Source organism: Zosterops lateralis (assembly GCF_965231275.1).
Source record: "Zosterops lateralis genome assembly, chromosome: 21".
Classification (NCBI taxonomy): Eukaryota; Metazoa; Chordata; class Aves; order Passeriformes; family Zosteropidae; genus Zosterops; species Zosterops lateralis.
In genome coordinates this window covers 3,573,291-3,592,838 of record NC_139781.1, presented here as the reverse complement: position 1 = coordinate 3,592,838, position 19,548 = coordinate 3,573,291, and the positions used below count along the sequence as shown (strand labels likewise).

At 39.4% G+C, this 19,548-nt stretch overlaps 1 protein-coding gene across 3 annotated transcripts in view; it reads left to right on the top strand.

The window, feature by feature from the left end:
- AFF2 (ALF transcription elongation factor 2) overlaps window positions 1-19,548 on the top strand; it is a 339,134-nt gene that overhangs the window by 34,177 nt on the left and 285,409 nt on the right. The window lies entirely within an intron of this gene.

The following is a 19,548-nucleotide window of genomic DNA, read 5'->3' as shown; positions in this document are numbered from 1 at the left end:
GAAAGCTTGAAAAGACAAAGGGAATAATGAACCTTGGGCATTCATGTGAGCATCATTAAAATATCCCAGCCTGGACAGTGCCAGTTTTAGGTGTGTTTGTTCATTGACTTTCCACCTGACACATCCATGACAAATGCTGTCCTGCCTTCCAGTGTCACCCCAGCCATGCATTTGTTCTGTGTGCCTTGTGCTGCTGCTGGCTTTAGGATGTCATGTTGTGAATCAGATCAGCTGAATGGTCCTGCTTATTCTCTTTTGTGGGGGTGGGAATGGGAGGGAGGGAAATTGCTTTGCAGCCAGATTAATTTCCTGGTCTATCTGCCTGTGCAGTTGCATGAATGCCACTGCCAACACAAGGAGGAGAGCAAAATTGCTGCTAAATTAAAATGTTTCTGGACTGCCATCTTTAGATATAAAAGAGTAAGTATGATTATTTTGTTAATATTACTTCTCTCTAGGTTTTGACACACTATGGTCTAAGACCATATGCCTGTAATCATTATTCACTCTTGAAATGTAGAATAGTTATCAGGCATATTTTGTGGCTTCATTGAGTATGTATATGTGTATCTGTACTGCAGGCCTCTTTGTTTACTGGATGATATACATTTATTGGTGGAAAAATATGACTTTGCAGCACATCAACCTTTAGCATGAATGATTGCTTGGTGGAGTTTGTGTCTTTTAAACACAGGTGCTTCTGAAGATGTTTTATCTAATTCTCACTGTTGCAACTCTGCAAAGGGTGAAGGTGCAGAACGACTTCATGGCCAGTGCTGGCCCAGTGGCCATGGCTTCTCATGTGGTCATTGACTTTTACTGTGTGTTTTTTTCAGTTTCTGTAAATAAATTTACCCAGCTCTACTCTGAAGAGTCTAAGAGTTCTCCAAAGCGATGTACATGAATTTATCATACCAATTCCACCTTAAAGTCACAACTATGGAAATCTGCTGTGGAATTCTGCTTGGTCTTTAATCAGTGACCTGCATATGAAAAGTGAATAATTCTAGTATATATATTTTAATTTGGTAAACATAATCACAATACCTTGCTCACTGAAGCAGGCAATTGCATCAAATAAAGCTTTTGTTGAAGTAAAGTGAATATATTCCAGATAAATTTATATCCATTATAAATTACTAGCTTCAGACAGATATTGTAAAATACTTAAATTCCATCTGTTCCCATATTTTCTTAGTTTATTAAGACATTATAATTTCAGTGGATGTGGGAGGCATTAGGAGAGAAATCTGAAATGCATGTGAATAAACAGGTTTCCAGACAGGATGCATTTTTATTTCTTTCCCTGTAATGCGTATTTCAAATTATTAATTCACAAAGTACTTAGTAACTTTGTGAATGCAATTAGTTTTTTATATGCAAGATTCCACTTCTTTCCCTTTTTTAAGCCTTTTACACAAAATTCACTCAGTTTACATGTGTCTCATCATAAATACCAATAATGCTTTAATTTATGGGTGTTTGCTGTTGGGCTTTGTTTAAATGAGCTCCATCCAAAAGGAATCAGAGCCTTGTGTTCTTGCAGAAATGAATAAACCACATGAGGTGAATTTTCATACAAGCCATTTCCAACCTGGAGTTTTTAGGGTATAATTTAGATATCGCATTGGTGGTTTATGACCATATAAAGTGGAGGTGTGTAGGTAGGAGGCTGGATAGATGTACTTGCAAATGGCTGGAAGCAGGGAGGCTGAGTATGGTCTCCAGCAGTGCATTTTTCAGCTCACATTTTCACATCTCTGTCCTAAGGCATTAGATGTTACTAATTCTCCAAGAGCCCAAGATTTGTTTTACAGAGGATCCTGATTTGATTAAGATATTGCTTCAAGACCTAATGTAACTCCAGCGAATCACGCCACGGCTGGGAATGCACACGATTGGAAATGAACTGCATGTTATCTGAGGAACAGAGAAAGAGCCTCATGATTTGGAATGATCCTGCAGAAGAAGCAGTGTTTAGTGTAATGACAGTACACTTAGATTAATTATAGAGCTGCTTGCAGGCGCCACTATGCACTTAGTGTTGTGTCAGCACTTTTGCTGTTAACCCTGTGTTGCAAAAACTTGTAATTTGGCTCTAAAAAAAATGAAGAAATCCTCTGGTTTAAATGTGGTGCTGTATGCACTGAATCAGCTTCTAGTTAGGGCCCAAATTTTATTTTTGTATCCTTAGCTCTCCAAAGTATGTAGCTGTAGATATAATCATTTCTGTTTAACATTGTGTATGTTTTCTGCCCTGCCCACTTCTGATGGGGAACTTAATTTTAGTAAATGCCTAGACTGCTATGATCACTTCAGATGGTCTGAAATAAAGCACTGAGATATTTAACCTTGGAAGCTGGAAGGTGCAAGTGTTAAGTCACCATTTCACTACTCAGTAGATGAGTTAAATTTGGCTTAATGTGTGTTTATATGATTAGCTGCAATAGCTCTGAAGGATTGTTAAAGTCTGAAATAAGCCTTGAGCATGGCTTAAAAGGCTGTTTACACACAAAAAAATTAGAAATACTCTACAGAAGCTATTACAATTAGTTATGTAAACACTGCAGAGTGGTTTTCAAAATAAATATTGAAATATACTGTAGGCAAAGAAGTGACAGTGAAATTAAGTAACTTTTTTGACTAAGTCATCAGAATGCTCTTTATCCTCATTTGCTGTTGAGAAGAGAGTAATAAATGCTGAGCAGATAACTTGCTTGTACCTAGAACATGTTGTCCTGCAAATACAGGAATCTTGACCCATTTTTTTTTAGAAGTTCTTAGCCTCTTATCCTCTCTTGTTTCTAATTTCCACTCCTAGATTGTATTTTACTTTTTTCTGAGTAGTGCTGGCAAGTGGCTCTTATCAAGAACAAATGATGCTGTAAATCAGGACCAAAATCGATGCTGCTGTGGGGTTGTAATAGCAAGATGTGGTTGTGTGGGCCTGAGTGTTTTACCTGCCTCTGAAGCCAAGAGTGAGGCCCTGGGTAGTGTTCCAACCCTTGGCTTCTAATTTACTGGCAAGTATATATATACAGCTGTTCTGTCTCAGCCTTAGATTGGAGATATCAATATTAAACTCCCGTTTTAATATGCCTTTTCTCATAATGCAAACAGTATAACTCGAGTGGACATTTGTGTTCAAGTAGAATTGCACAGGAATACAGAAAGCACTTAATCCCTCCACCCTTAATACTCCTAGAGTAGGATTTAGGACTGGCAGGGCTGGCTGAGATGCCTGGCAGCATATCTTGGCTCCCTTCTCCTTTGGAGCCTTCTCAGTAGGTGCAGAGGACAGTGGGGGTTCCAAGAGCAGGATGGGTTCTGTCAGCTGGAGGAAGGTTTATTTGCCCAAAGCAACAGGGTCTTTAACATCATGGCTGGCCATTTTCAGCTGTAGTCACTGCTCTTCTCCATGATAGGTGGTAGTGTAAACAAGGAGTGATTTGTGCCTCTGGAATAAGGCCATGTGTGTTATGCCAAATATAAAATGAGAGGGCTGATACGAGTGCCTCTTGGACATGTCTTTCATTACCCTTTACGCTTCTCTTTCCTAATAGAATTTGGAGGAACCAAACACATGCTGTATGCAGGGTTTTATTAGAGTGCTTTGCCTCGGGCCCTTAACTCCTTTAGCTGGTCATTACCTGACCAGTAAAGACCTCTAAACGGGTCATTAATGCTTAAGTAATAAACTGTTTCACAAGACTGTCTAGTGCAGAGCCTCTTCTATCATTTTTACAGTTACTCTTTTATAGATAAATCAATGACCAACAACTGGATATTCTTGTTTTGCTACATAATCTCATAATAGCAGGCACAGCAAACAGGCAGAGGGTTCTGTTGGCTGTGTCACGAGAGCTGGAGGTGGCCCTGAGTTGTATGTAGGGTAAACCAGGTAAAGAGTGGAGGCATGTTCTGCTGTTCCCAAAACAAAGTGTGTAACTGCATCTGTTTCTAAAGTTTTTTGGGGTTTTTTAATGTTGATATTTTTTCCTGCTTGTAGAAGTTGTATAATTTCAATGAGGTGGGTTTTCTTCCTCCACTGCTGCATTAAGGGCATCACTATAGTCTAATGTTGACAAAGAGAGTTTTTGCACTTTCACAGAGATTTCTGAACTAACAATTAGTTAATAACATAAGTCTTGCAGTCTACTACATCATATATTTCTGTTCACTTTGAATTTAGCATATATTAAATTCCATCCAGGTATAACACTAATAGTTAGTTGTGGCACACATGTTTCTTCTGGTTCTTGACATGAAATTTTCATCCTCCCCCCTTTGACCAATATATCCCTTAAAATAACTTTCTGTGCATGAAGCTCTAGAGAGCTGTTTCTCCCTGGAGGGACAGGAGGAGAAAGTGCATTGTAGGTACCATACAGGTTTTTGGCAGATTACCAGGCATTCGATATTTCCATCCTTATTAATATCAGTGTATCATTGATGGACTGCTGAGTGCTGGAATAAGCCAGTCATAGACATCTTTTCTCATGTTAACCTTTGAGGAGTGCCAGTCTGTGCTGGAACTGTTGGGGTTTTTTGTTTGATTTTTGGCTTTGTTTTTTCAATCTTCTGTTATTTTTTGGTTTTTCAATAAATATTACAAAGTGGAATGAATGCTGAAAATGTCTTTATAGACACAGAATCTTTTTCTATGGTGAAATGGAACAAAACCTCTGCAAATTTATGACTTCTAGTGTGATTAATGCCTATGGAGCAAACACTTCGTAATTGTTTTTCCAAGAAATTGAAAATATGTTAGTTATGGGACAAGTTCTCTCTGGCAACGTGAAACAATTAATATTGAACAGCTGTTTCTATGATAGACTTTTGCAAAAAATATAACATTGGCATGTTTTTTTATTCATTACTTCTGTGTTGAATTAGTTTTGCATTTGTAGCTGCCATGTTGAATCTAGCAAGTAAAAACAGATTAAAAAACATGAGATAAGTTATTTACTGAAAGAAACAATAAAATGAGTGCATTTTTTTTCCCCTTTTTTCCTTGAGAAAAAATATCTTTTTGAGTAATGGCCTTAACAAGACCCACCAATGGCTTTGAGGTGACTTCAGCCCTGCACATTGTTGTGCTAGACCCTCAAAGCTAATGCTGAAAGTCATAATATTATATATATAGTGGTACAAGAACTGTGTGCTGACTTGGAGTTTAAGTAGGGAGGAATCTGACACAGCACTTTGTTCACTTTACAACTGTCATAATATTCTCAGCACCTGCAGAAGGATTTTAATTTGTTTAAAGCAAAAAAAAAAGGCTAACACAGGATTACAGAACAAATAATGTTTCAGATATTGCAGCTCCACAATTGTCCCATTCTTATCTTTGCTGATAATCTGGCTGTGCTGGTGTGGTGGCAACAGTAGCAGAGCCAGTATTTGTCCTGAATTCTTCCTTCAGGCCCATGGGCAGAAGCTGTCCTGTGTGTCACTTTACTGTGTTAGTGTGACATCAGGAATCAATTTGGTCCTATCTGCAATCACCTGATATAATCAACCCTCTATTCTGTTTAGCTCCACTCGCTACCTGCAGTAAGTGATTTGTATGTGCGTGAATATTAAACCTCCCAAGAAAACGTGTGAGTAAATATGTATCGACAATAAAAGAAAGTTATATGTGTGTGCTGAAATTGAGTGTTCATTGTTGTTTTTGTAAAACAGCCTTAAATTGCATCATCGTGGTGTGAATAATGATTATTGCTTCCTTTATTTGGTGATAGGAGAGAACAGTGGATCCCAAATAACATCTTTGCATTACTCCTTTCACTTCTGCCTACTGTCGTCTGTTTGTTGTAAAGATTTTCTCCTCTAATTTTTTGAAGTCAGACCTGTGTTGGAGCAATTTTTCATGGCTCAACAGCCCTTATATTTTTTTTTAATATGACTGACTGCAAGTATATTTGCGTAATGATTACAACAAGGCAGATAGAATATTTACAAGCCATGGCAATTCCTGTGCAAGTGCAGCCTCTAGAGAAGGGCACAGCAACAAAGCAAGCAAACATCACAGTCCTCTAAATAAGTTTCAGGCATTGGGGTGGTGACTCACAACGTGGATGGGAACCCTGGAGTTTTAGAATAATTTATGGAGATGCTGAGGAGATGGATTTCATTTAAATACAGTAATTGCTGAAATATTTCTAAGTTAAAAAGTCAACTAGTGGTTAAGTAAATATCCTCTTGACCCCTTTTAACTCTTGTGATGTACCGTTGTTTTAAACTATTTACTCTGAAATGCTTGAGCCATAAAATGACCCAGGAGAGATGGATTGACCACAGATAGTTAATGCATAGGATTGAGTTCCTTAAAATTTAAACCTCCTGCCCATTTTTTATCTAGTCTATTGTTCTTTAATTGGATGAATTAGGTTAGAAATGGAGGGCTGTGGAGTCTAAAAAAATAAAACAAAACAAAACAAAACAAAACAAACTTGGAAAAAATTGGTTTCACACAGTCTGCAGAAAGCATTAGGGGAAAAATTTAGAGAAGAACAGAGGTTCCTTCTTGTTTCTATAGAAACCAATAGTGATCAGGAGGGGAGAGGATTTCTTTCAAGTGTACATTTTAGTGAGGCTGGCTCAGCAGTGAAAGCCCCAGAGCCCCCGTGGGGTGGGATGTGGTGTCCCTGTGGCCTGTGGCAGCAGCTGGAACAGGGATCACACATCCCTGGGAGCCCTGGTTGGCACCCAGTTGGTGCAGGGAGCTCTGGCAGTGTCACATCCCTGGGGAGCACAGCCTGGCAGGAAGCTCTGAGCCACCAAATCACACGGATCCCATCCCAGCCAGGGGCAGGGCACAGAAGAGGGGGAAAGACTGAAAAAGTGCATTGCCCTGCGTCAGAATTATCTATGCTAATTGCCTTGGAGTAATAATCTCCTTTGGTTTCGTTGTGACAGAATGTGGCCACTGAAATAGAGTGTGTTCAAAGCATTGCAGCCAGGACTCGGTGACTTGGCGTTTGAATCGTGATGATCTTCCTACTGCACTGCATAATACATAATGCCCTCCACAACAAAATTATGTTCTTAATTATGTTCTGTTTTCCTGATGTTACTGAAGTGTTGCCATAGAGAACAGATCAGGGAAGCATTTGAAAAGCAAATTTTAAAGCAAATCTAGGTCTTAATCAATACTGTACCTTTAAAATAATTGCAGGATTCCTCTAAATGAAGTTCAGGTCAGATGCAATGTCAAAAATAAGGCAGTTTCAATTTGCTGCAACTTGACAGATCCAAGGAGTGACTGAGGAATATCTAGTAACTGGCAAAGACACCTCTGTTTGACATTTACTTTAGCATGTAAACAATGGAGCACTGTATATTGGCATCTGAATGTATTAGCTGGTGGTGATCCAAATCCTGGTATGAATTTAGATGGTTTTCCTTCCTGTTTATAAATACGTAGTCTTGATAACAAGGGAACATTTACTGCAATCTTGCTCCGCAGTTGTCAGAGCAGAATGAATCATTTTGAAACATAAACCCCCTCAGATCTCAAAAATATCAAGAAAAACATAAAACATAAGGGAAAAGGATTATAAAATACAAATAAAAAAGGTTCTTAACATATTTAGAGGCCTATGGGCTGTAAACACTGTAGATTATCATTAATGAAACTCTCTGCCAAGTACACAAACCACAGTTCAGTAGCAGCTGTTAAGCAAGCATTGTTCAAAGCTGGATAATCCCTTGAACATTGTACTTTGTGGCTCTGTACCTCTTCCTATTAGTAATCAGATAATTGCCTTGCATTTTCTGTTACCCATTTTTCTTTTAAAATTCGGTTTCATTCCTCTTTATGTCAAAAGGCTTTATCTTGCAGTCGTCACTTAGGCAAAAAATCCCGCAGAGGTCAACAGGCAGGGCTGTGATCTTTATTTTTGGGAAGTCTGGTCTAATACAATTCAGCCCTGTGGTGTTCTTTGGCTTCACAGTGGTAAAGCAGAGATGAATCCTGCTCCGCAAATAAGATGCTTGAATTCTTTTGTAACTCAGCTGCTTTTTTGTTCCTATAAAATGAGCTCTTCTAAGTAATTTGGGAATTAATTAAAAATGCTTTCTAGCACTGTTTTTTACTTTAAAATAAATTTGCTCTTTCATTTTGGGAGAAGAAGGAGGTGAGAGACCTTGTGATTCCATTTGTCCAAAAGTTCAGGCCTCATATGAAGGCTTCCCAGGACATCATATGTAACTATCTTGCAGAAAGAAATTTGGAAATGACGGCAACTATTTTTTTTCCAACATTAAAATATTCTTAAGGCATTACACCACAAAAACAGTGAGCCAAAGCCCTGGTAATTTTGAGTTCCCTTGAGCTCCATTGGCTATTAGGGTTGAACTGAGAGTAGCTTATCTTGCACTTCTGGAATTTCTCACAACCCTACAACAAAGCACTATTGATTTTTCTCAGCTGGCAGGAGGGGAGGAGGGATTGAGGAAGGTCATATGTAAATGTGCTAGGTCTGATAAATGGCTGGACCAAATATTACTGAGTCTAGAACCTCACCAGTGCGAAGTAAATCCATTTTACACCCCCTGAATTAGGCATTTGCTGATTCCTTTCAGTTCACATACAGTGTCCCTGCGTTGGAGTGTTCAGCCTCACAATATTTACTGACATGGGCCATTCAGTTTAAAGCCACGTCTCTTTCCTGGGCACTGGCTTCACGAGCTGTTGGCATCGACTTTCTTTGTCCAAGATTGAGTTCCAATCCTCAAAATCAAAGCAGATTTTGCAAAGAGATGTAATTCAGAGAGCAGAAACTATGATTCATCCTTAAACCTGCAGGGTTGCAGGGACTGTTTCTGTCTAGTTCTTAAAATTATTTTACATCGCATGGCATAAGCAGAGGTTTGAGAGATGGTGTCATACCCCCCCATGGGCAAGGCATAATGGATATTTTCTAGCTAACATATCTCTGTGGATGTGTAAGAAGAAGAAATTGACTTTCTTTTTCTTTTCCCTAAATTGCAACATTTTGTTTTCAAGAGAATCCAGTGCTTTCTGTTCATTGCAAAAGCAATATTATTAAATGCCAGTCGGCAGGAAAAAATTAGAAAAAGGATGGCCTGAAAGACAAAAAGAAATGCATTTTCCTCCCATTTCCCAAAAAATAAATTACCTATGAGGCAGGAGCTGTCTTTAGGCAAGGTTTCGGGAGGCAGATTAGATAGCAAAATTATTTCCTTGTTCTAGTGAGAGGCAGTTTTCATTGAAGACAGGAATTTAAGAGTATTTCTAAGGGAAAAGGTCTTGCAGCAAAACTGCAAATTGGGCACCACTGAGGTAACTCATTGATCCTCCCAGCAAAGTAATACCAATTAAAAAGGCATCTGTAAAGAACAAAGTACAGATTCACTCATCTCAGTTGCTGTGAAAGGAAGACATATAAGAAACAATATTATTATTCTCGAGTGCAACTAAAAGGTAGAGAAAGTGTTTCTTGGTTGCTTTGTTGTTAGAAGCCCTACTCTGTGCAGAGTAACTGCTGACCAGTTTTTGATAGCATTCACCTCTAGGATATTCTAGAAAAAAAGGGCTCAGCAAAGATTCTAACATTTGGATGAATTTACTGACATTAGGATGTTAACATTGTGTGTTTCCAGCAAAGCACTTTGACCTCTGTGAGAAGGTTTTCTCAGTAGCAGTTTCTGTACCCTGTTTGGATACAGCCATCTGGGGCTTCCTGGAGTGATCCTTGGCTTCAGCTGAAAGATTTTCTTGCCCTTAATCATCATTAAGGTTGCTTAAAACTCTTTCAGCGGATTGGCAATTGTGTGTTGGTTTGGAATTGCATTTCTGAATGCATCAGAATCCACCAGACTGTCTCAGGAGCACTGCTACCCAGGAAGGCAGACAGTGTGTGATCAACTGCACATTCCTAGAGGGTTTAGTGTGCCAGTGGGGTGTAGGGGTTGGGGGAGCCTGCAGGTAACTCTGGGGTGCAGAACATCAGCTCCAATGCTAATACCACTGGGTTGGTAATATTCTGTTGCTCGAGCTAATAATGGCCAGCTGCAAAGGTTGTCCTGTGTTCTGATACTTCCATTTTAACTTACAAGAGCACATTAGTCATAAATCGTCTCTGAAGTTCAGGTAGGTAGAAAATTTTGAGGAATTTTAATATTTGAATTTTTATGAAAACGAGCTGCTTCACATCTGTAGTTAGGAATTATTGATATTTTGCCTTCCCTATGAGTGCAAAGGGAAGAAGAGGGGTGGTAAATGGGGAAGCAAGAAACTGGGACAAGAGTCAGATCCCGTAACTATTTCTGTTGTAGAAAAGAGGGACTGAACAGTGGCTTCTGTCCCCCACTCCTCTTTATCTGACCATATTCTGGGATAAAACCTGGTTTGTCAGAAGTCTAAAACACAGCTGACCTGGTTGCCAGGCAAACAGAGTCTGAGACTTTTCTTAGATTTTGAAAGAAAACAAACCCCAACTGTTCACAGTTCCCCTCGAGTGGAGTCCAGGAATGCCTTCAGCATTTGACTCCAGATGATGGAAGGCTCACAGACTTGACTGGAACCCAGTCATCGTGATTTGGGCTGTAGGTTTTGGGAGATATGAAGGGATTGAAATATTGAATCTTATTTGAGGGGGGAAACCCATCATTCTTGTCATTGTCCAAACATGGGGAGTTTGAGCATGGACTTTTTATGAAAAGATTGTTGAAATAAAATAAGCTGACTTCCATACTGGAGAGAATTTGCAAAGGCAAGTAGCTAGCATTGAATAGTGTAGAACTTTGAAAGTAAAAATGGAGAAAATCCACAGTAAAATTAACATGCTGCTACAGGAAGGTGCAATTATTAAAAAACAGAACAACAGAACTATGGAAAAAATAAATCTGAAAGGAAATGGGGAAAAGCACCATTTTCCTACTAATTCGCCCCTTTCGTTCTGTGTTTAATTTAGTAAAAGCAGTCATAAACATTGCTAAACAGTCAAAAAATTAAATGTTGCTGTATAATTTATGGTGGTTACAGGATACATGAGAGTGCACTTTAATTAGCAAATTGCATGTTTATTTTATTTGCTTAGCATATAATTTAGATTGGATAAATGTGCTTTGACTGGCTATGGCACCTAGGTATCCTCATTTGGTATAATTTTTAATCACATTGTTTTGGAATTTTATTGCAACATTATACAGTTGATATAACAGTGCACAATTAAGTATGCTCAGTTCACACCTTGCTCTTGAGGAAATTACTTTTTATCTGTATTTCGATGGAGCACTTTATATGGCAAGTGAGAACTTGGGAGTAATAAAGAAAGCTCACTGTGGGCGCTGGAGCTGCAATCTGAATAGTAAATAATAATAGTAATGATGGTGCCCTGTTAGTGAAATGTGTTTGGGAGGACGATTAAAAAAAACAAACCCCTGAAAACAGGCAAGTGGAAATGATGGTTATGTGTAGTGGTGTATTATTGGTTGTATCATCACAATGCCTTGATGCCAGAGCTTAACTGGTGGAGGGTAAGGACTGTGCTCAGCTGAGGGACAGAGATCTCCATCCAGCAAACATGAGCAGATGTGGAGAGGGGTTGAGTTGATGCTGGAGGATGTGCAAGACCTCAGACAAAACTGCCTTCTCACTCTTGGGTCCTGCTCCTGCACCTCCCCTGTGCTGTGGCAGGATGCTGACCAGCTTGGACAATGGGATGTGCTGTAAAGATGAACTGTAAAGAGACAGAACATGGGGAGAGGAAGGCTCAGGCGTGGTGGGTGTTCCTGTGGTTCTGAGATTGAAAATATTCATGCACTTTTTGGTTTGTTTATTGCTGTGTGTTTGATAATGCTCAGGGAGTGTCAGTCAGGAATGTGTTCATGGTGTTGTGATTTCGATAGGCTTTGAGTCTGAAGCTCTGTTTTCCCTGTTGTTTCCTTTTTTAATGTGGTGACAGGGCTGTATCCTTGCTTTGGGGAAATTCCGATTCACCTTACCAGTTAAATCCCCACTTTAGGAGCAGCAGCATGTGCAGCAGATATGCTGTAGATGCTACTGGAGAATATAATAGAGCTGAACTTGAAGATTCTGGAAAGAAAAAATAAATACATTTTCTTTAGCAGAACAATATTCCCTAAGCATGTAGTCATTAAAAAAGGAATATTATTTTTGCAGCTAAAATATGGAAGGAATAAAGAGTGTTTAATTGAAATCTAGAATATATCTTGGCATTTTCTGTAGTGGTTTAACTTCCAAAATTCTGCAGAGAAGCCCCCATTTTCTCTTACATCCTATGGACTTCTTCCATAAGGGCTGCCTGAGTATCCCACACGTGCCAGTCTGAGATCCTGAGCGACTCCTGGCAAGATTGATGCTGGGCCAGATTACTCTTTCAGCCACACAGGTATAAATCTGGGATGACTCCATTGTTCTGTTCCCACCAGAGGAGGATCTGGCCCACTTTCCTCCCCTCTCCCTGCCTTTGGGTGATTGTCCCTAGAAGGCTCCAGTGCTGCTGTGGTGTGATTGGCACCGCTGGCTCCGCTGTGACAGGCCGGCGGCGTGCGCCGCTCCAGCCCTGACATTCCTCACTTTGTTACGGCGTGTTTTGATAGTGTTATCTGCAAAGAATGTTCTCTGCGCTGATTACTGGTTATTAAAACGCACAGAGATCAACAGATACGGCAAACAGCTGCTTAGTCACAGCTGATGTGAGAAATTTGATTTAATGTGAGTCTCGCCATTTGAAACTATATCCTCTAGAAAAACAAGGGCGATTAATCCCCCCTGCGTGCAAGCTAGTTGACTTTGTTTAAAATAGGATTATATCAGGGTGATAAACAGGGACTAGAATTAAAGCACCTTTTTGAAGATTGCTGAAACAGAGAAGGAAAAAAGCAAATAGGAGAGTTTTTCTGGTTTGGAGGTTTTGTTTTGTTTTGTTTTCATTTTTGTTTCTGTGCTGCTGCACTGGAGTGTTTGGATAATATTTATGGGACCTATCATGCAGATGTCATAGTGCTGTAAGAAAATAGCTGTGGTATTTAGAGCCAGTGATGCAGTCCTTTTAAATATCTGTATTGCTCTATAAAGGCAGACAGTGCTTCCCAGCATTCCTTATGGAACACAGGGAGAATGGCATGGACCTCTTGAATAATTAATATGGTTTTCAGAGCAGTAGTCATGGAAACCCAGGCAGTGTCACATATATGGATTTTAGGAATTAGGCACGTTTTGAATTGCACATTTAGCCAAAAAAGAGCATGCTGTAAATCCAAAGATCAGAAGCATTTTCTCAGTGAGTCTCTTGTTTACACTGACAAATACATGTATCTTATGTATTTTTTTTAATTTAAATAATACTCGGATTCCTAAAAATTTATATGTTAGCTATCTAAAGGGCTGTTAAAGGCACTAACTGCCATAAGTCATCCTTTAGATGGCTTACTCTTTTTTTCCTCCTTCTTTTTTTTTTTTTTTTTCATCCTAGACCCCTGAAGTTATTAGGATGTAGGTTTTAAACTGTATGGCCAATTGCTGTTCACTTAAAGGACCACAGCTTTACCACTGAAGTTGCTAGGCCCTTTCTATTAGTTCAGTTGTGTGGCTTTTTTATCTGTCTCAAAAAATGTCTCTTCAGGATCAATATCGTCATTACCTTGGGTGTGTGTGTGGAAGAAGTCAACCAGGCAGCAGTGAAAAGCTATCATCCAGTCCTCAGTAATATTGTACGTGTAAAGAATAAAAATACATGGAAGTTATTTATAGACCATAAACCCTCTGGTTTCATAAACCATTTTATACTATTATTTGCCCAAGTCTACAGAGTCTCTCCTGAGTTCACAGCGCACTCAAAAGCCTGTTTTTTATTTCTGGCTGTTTGAATTGGGAAATTAATTAGAACTACACTTAGCAATTTATGGACATGAAAAAGCCATTTGGCCCAGTAAGCCTGCTTTCTTTTACCTTTTTTCATCCTCATTTTGTTTTGTCGCTCTCTTTCAATCTACTCTCTACTAATAAAAATATCAATCTGTTTCATAAACTCATTGAGACTTGGTGGCAATAATATTACTTGGCAGCATAATATGGCATATTCATTACTCTCTAAGCAAAATGATTTTTCTTTACATTTTGTGATCTAGATTCCTCAATTAGATGCACACTTGCCGCTTTCATTGAAATCAATGAGACTTTTATAGCTGTCACTGAAAGCAGATACTGGCTCTTTATTTCCAAATGTGAAATGATGGCCAGAGTTTTGGCTTTATTTTATTTTAACTGGTGATGAGCAGGTTTTCCCCATCTCCCACGTCTCTGTGTTATATGAAAATTTTTCCTAATCTGCAATGAAATATTTCTGTTCAGTCATTTCAAAGTTATCTCTTTCCTGGCAAGAATAAATTCAATCACTTTGGCCTGTCTTGACATGAGATCTTTACGTACCCAAGGTTAGTCAAGGTTTCTGAAGTTGCACGCCCTCTACAGTAAAATTAACTTACCTGTGTGATGCTTAAAATTGTGGCCAGAATTCCAGTTGTGAAGTAGTTATTAGAGAAATCACCTTGCTTCCTATGATTTGTATTGCAGCCCTTGGTTGGTGCATCTCTGTGTCCTTGTTGCTGTTTCTTTTACTGCAGCCATACACAGAAGAAATGGCTTCAGAGATTTTTCTACACTAAGCTCTAAATACCTTCCCAGTTACTCTGAGCACTCTTTGCCTTCTTTTCATGCATATTGTTTATTTTCAAATTATTTTTCTTTTCAAATTGTTTCTTTTTGTGTGCATTCCCTCTTTCCTGACTTATTATGCTACAGCACTCCCAGCTAAGTTATCTATCTGTAGACCTTTAAAAAGATATATGTTAGTAATGGAAATAGTCAAAAAATCAAGAGGACCAACTCAGGAGGGCGTGTGAACGTCAGCTATTGGAAACCTTTCATAATTCCCTCAGGACCATTGAGACTCAACCCCAGAAATTCCCTACAGTTGATAATTTCAGCTCTACTGTTTGTTGGGAAGAGTCACAGGGAGTTAATTAAAATGCTGAGCGTTTTAGATAAATCAGAGAAGTTAAAGGTGGACAAGAATATGGTCCAGGACTGTAGCTGCATGCAGGACAATTTACTGATTGGCATTCCCATAAAAATCTCACCAGAGTTACATGGAGTTACATGTCTTCAGACCTCTCATTTTTTGCTGCCTTTCAGGCAGGTGTCCAGTTACTTTGGTACTGCAAACCATCCCTCTTCCATTGTGAACTGAGACATTCATGGCACCAGTACTATCCTAAACTCTTTCCCTCTCTGGGTTGTTTTGCTTCCCCAATCACAGAAAGATAATGACAGCTTTTAAAAAAATCCAATTGTCCCCCGGTTTTAATGCAGAAAGTTATTTGGCAATTTAGCTTCCTCCTCACAGAACTATGCATATATTTTTATGTACAGAGACACACAAAAACACTTAATATTATAGTCTCAAGAAATTGATGCTGCTGTCATGTGTGCAAGTAATCTGCAGCACCATCATTGCTGTGACCTTTCAGGCCGCTGAATGTAAATCAGACCCTTCCCCTCTGGTGGGCTCTGTGGCACACTGAAATTGCTCACAGATTGTGTTCCAGTAGTGCCTATCAAGTGAGATGACAGTGCAGGCAGCATATCCTCGCTCTGGTCGCAGTGGCACAGTCCCAGTGCAGTGTTTTACAGTGCAGTGTGTGGTTTGTTGAGGAAGGTGTGTGTGTGCACCTCTGTCAGCTGGCACATGCTTGCTCAGAGCCATTGTCTTCTCCCTGACTTCCATCCCCTGCTGATGGAAATCCCTATTCTTGGTCTTAAGCCATCACATCTCTGAAAATATATTGGCTTTGTGGATTTGGGGTTTTTAGGTTGATGTTTGCAATAACGTCATAGCAGGTAATGGAAGATGCTTCACATACATTATGCAAAATATTCATCCTGTATTTACACAGATGTTTTGAAGTCCAGGCAAACGTTTTAACACTTGGAAATTCTAAGTGGGATGCAATATCAGGCTCATGGGAAGAAGGCAGTATGAAACAAGGCAAATGCAGAGTTGTCACAGGAAATTCTCCTTGTGCCTTTAAAATCACCAACTCCTGGTGTGATCATGTGCAGAGGTGTGTGTGCCTTAGGTTCTCCCCTGCAGAAAGCAAAGTGACCATGGTCACAAGTTTTGTTAATTGCTAAAGGAAGGTTATGACTATAGAGAGGGAATAAGAGGATCAGTAAATATGATTTCCATAGCAATCAGTGGGTAGATGAATGAAGAGCACTGTTTTTTGGTTCATCCACTGTTGCTTTGCACTGTAACAGCAGCAGTCTTATCATACCTTGCCTTGGTTAGACCTTTCAGCTTCATAATTGGTCAGTTTTCAGCAAAAGATCAAACAATGGGGTAAATATTTATGTAAGCCAATCTAGTTTTGACCTCTAGGACTTCGAGGCTCAAAGTGCTCAAACAGGACAGGAGGACTTGAACTGTAGTTCTTATAATGGCATTCACCACCTTGAGCTTTCTCCAGGATCTCTCTCTCCTCTCAGACATGCAATGGAGAAAATCAAGTAGGACATGGATAGTCCATCCCTTTTCTCTTTCTCTGAAATTCTACATTTAAGTGGCTGTGGGTGCAGGAATTTTGAAACTTAACACATTTATTTCTGGCTTAACAGAAGAAAAAATGTGTTTGTTTGGGTATCTTGGTGTTCCTAGAATGTTTTCATCTTCTGCCCAGAATTGTGTAAAAGGGGCTGGTATGAAGCTAGATTAAAGAGACTGAAAGCACAGCTGATCTGGCTTTTAATACATTGTCAGTAGAAGAAGCTGTCTGAAAGCTGCAGAGGGCTTTAGATCTTGGTTCCATCAGCTCACAGAGGAGATCAGGTGAGCACTGCACCTCATAGAGCAAAAGAAACTGAAACCATGGTTCTTTGCCACAAATCTACATGGCACGAGGCCAGTGAAGAGCTGAAATAGGTTGGTATTAACGGCAGGGAAGTCTGGAAATGCTCTAATCATACCTCTCCCAGCAGGGCTCTTAGTGCAATGACAGGATGATCGTCTTGTCAGACTTTGAGAACTTTCTTCTTTAAACACACAGAAAATGGGGGGGCTGAAAAGGGGAGGAGGGAGAGGGGAGGGCAGAAAAAGAGCTTTAACTCTGCTGATGTGGCTTCTTTAATTTGCTGTCAGTGATGCCACCGATGTTAATTCTGGCAGGGTTAATTATGAGAAATTAAAAAGCCGCTCAGAACAGACTGTACCCTTCGTACTTCAATAAAGAGGCAGCTCTGGCGTGAGAAAATTTCTTCATTAATATATATCCCCAAAGGGCTACTGTGTACAGCTTTTGGAATATGAATCATAAACTCCCAGGGACCCTGCAGGAAGCAGGGGAGATAGGATTCAGAGGAGATTGACTGTGTTACTTTTACTGCTCCAGGAGAATGACACTCAGGCTGGCAGGAAATCACCATGCCGGTGACATTTGGAAAGAAAAATTTATTAATTTGCATGTTGGCATGTTACAAGTTTTGAAATATGGTTTTAAATATGTTCTGCGCAGCCCCTGCTGTATCAATGTTCGGTGTGTCAGTCTGTAATACATGCAGCTGTTAACACGCAGCTTAGCATAAGCATTGTAATTGTTTACCATTTAGTATTTTGCAGAAATGGCTTTAGGGCATGCATTTATTTCTCAGGAAAATTTCTCTGGCTTCCCACAAACTAGGCAGTATATGCCTTTAACCTAATACATTATAGTAAATGGCAATGTGGTTGTAGAAAGTAAGCTGCAAAGAATACCACGTACAAATTGTGCAGCTCTAAAATACAGCTGAAAAAAAGAGTATATCCCAAAACAATAATCTATAATTTATATTAGTATAACTTGGCAAAGCCACATTATCAAGCAAATGTAAGTGCAAATGGAGTTAGGTAATAGGGAAATACCTCAGTGATGTTAACTTTCAGCAGAAATAAAGCCCTATTGTTAAAAAACTATGTGCTTAAACCGTTTTTAGTGTAACTCTGATGCTGACAGGGTGTTCCAAAGTGCTGGTGCAGTTTTGAAGTTTTTTCCCAGGAAAGGTATTATGGTCTGTAAGTCATTACTTTATAGAAAACAGCTTAGACAAAGTTAGTTTACAATACAGAGGTCTAAAAAGAGGCCAGTGAATTAATTTTCATAAGAAAAAAAGTTGTATTTTTTGCCTCCTCCAATATCAGTGGAGCACTGATATCCAATGTGTAGCCTTTCATTCAAGAACCTCAGCAGTCTTCAGAAACATTAATTAATTAACTTTAACAGCATAATCCATAGGTATTAGTTTGAAACTTGTTGTAAAGGGTCATTCAGAGGAGTGAAAAAAGGCAGATTGGAGATGGACCTGTAAGAAAAAAAAGAAACATTACTTAGAGCAATTGAGAGTGCTTGGAAACAACCTCATAGGAGTTATTTCAGCAGGTTACCTTTTCAGGCAGGCAACATTGACTATTCCTGTGGCAATTAGCATTGTAACTTTGGGCAGGAACAGTCTGGAATAAAATGTTAGAACCTATGGGTAACTTCTGCACATCTGCAGTTCCAGAGTTCTGGGATCTCTTTTTTGACAACCCTCTCTATCAGTGTTTTATTTTTCTAGATGCCTAGTTAATGTGAAGCTAGAGGTATAGGTAGACAATGTGGCACAACAAGGCACAAAGTGATGTGGTACCATTGTGGCTGAGGAACAAAGTCAGAAAACCTGATGGCCATTTTCTTTGCTTTAGCTCTGGAATCTCAGTTTGTACCTATGTAACTACACATCTGCTATCAAAACTAGAGGAAAGATTAGGTATGTGCTATAAAAATGGCATTTCCTTTGCCACTGAAAAATGACTTTAACATTTCCAGGAATAAAGACCTCCTTTGTTTTCTCCGATTCTAATCCCTGTCTCCAATTTCACCTTAGAAGTGTCTGTCCCTCCCAAACCCTGAATCCCTGCTGTCACCAGCTGTGCATTTCTTGGCAGAAACCCACTTATCAATGTTAAGGATGAACTTTGAGGCTCATTGAATCATTCATTGTAATCCTCACGTAACAAACATAACATTTCAGCAAGATTTCTAATTACCTTTTGACTGCTTTTTTCATAATGCCCTGTTGCTGTTGGAATGGCTCTCATGACATACACAGAAATAACATTAGATTGTAAATCTATTGACTGGAGCAGTGGAAGGAGGAAAAAAATGTAGAAGGGGAGAAGGTCGTTCTTATAATTAGTGTAATATATCAACATGCTGGGAAACTGAAATGGGAGAAGTTGTTAGAAATGGAAATTTGACTGAAAGCGAAAGTTCATCTGTGAGTCTCTTCTTCCCCATTTCCCTACTGTTACCTTACCCTCCAAAGCCACCCTTCTGACAGCTCCAGGCTGTGCTGTTCTCACAGGCTGGATCTGCAACCCAATCCACGGGCAGGGCGAGCTGCTTGTACCCTCCTGAAGAGCGACTGCTTTAAAATATTCACACAGGAGACACGGGCAGCCTTCTCAAATGACTCCAAAC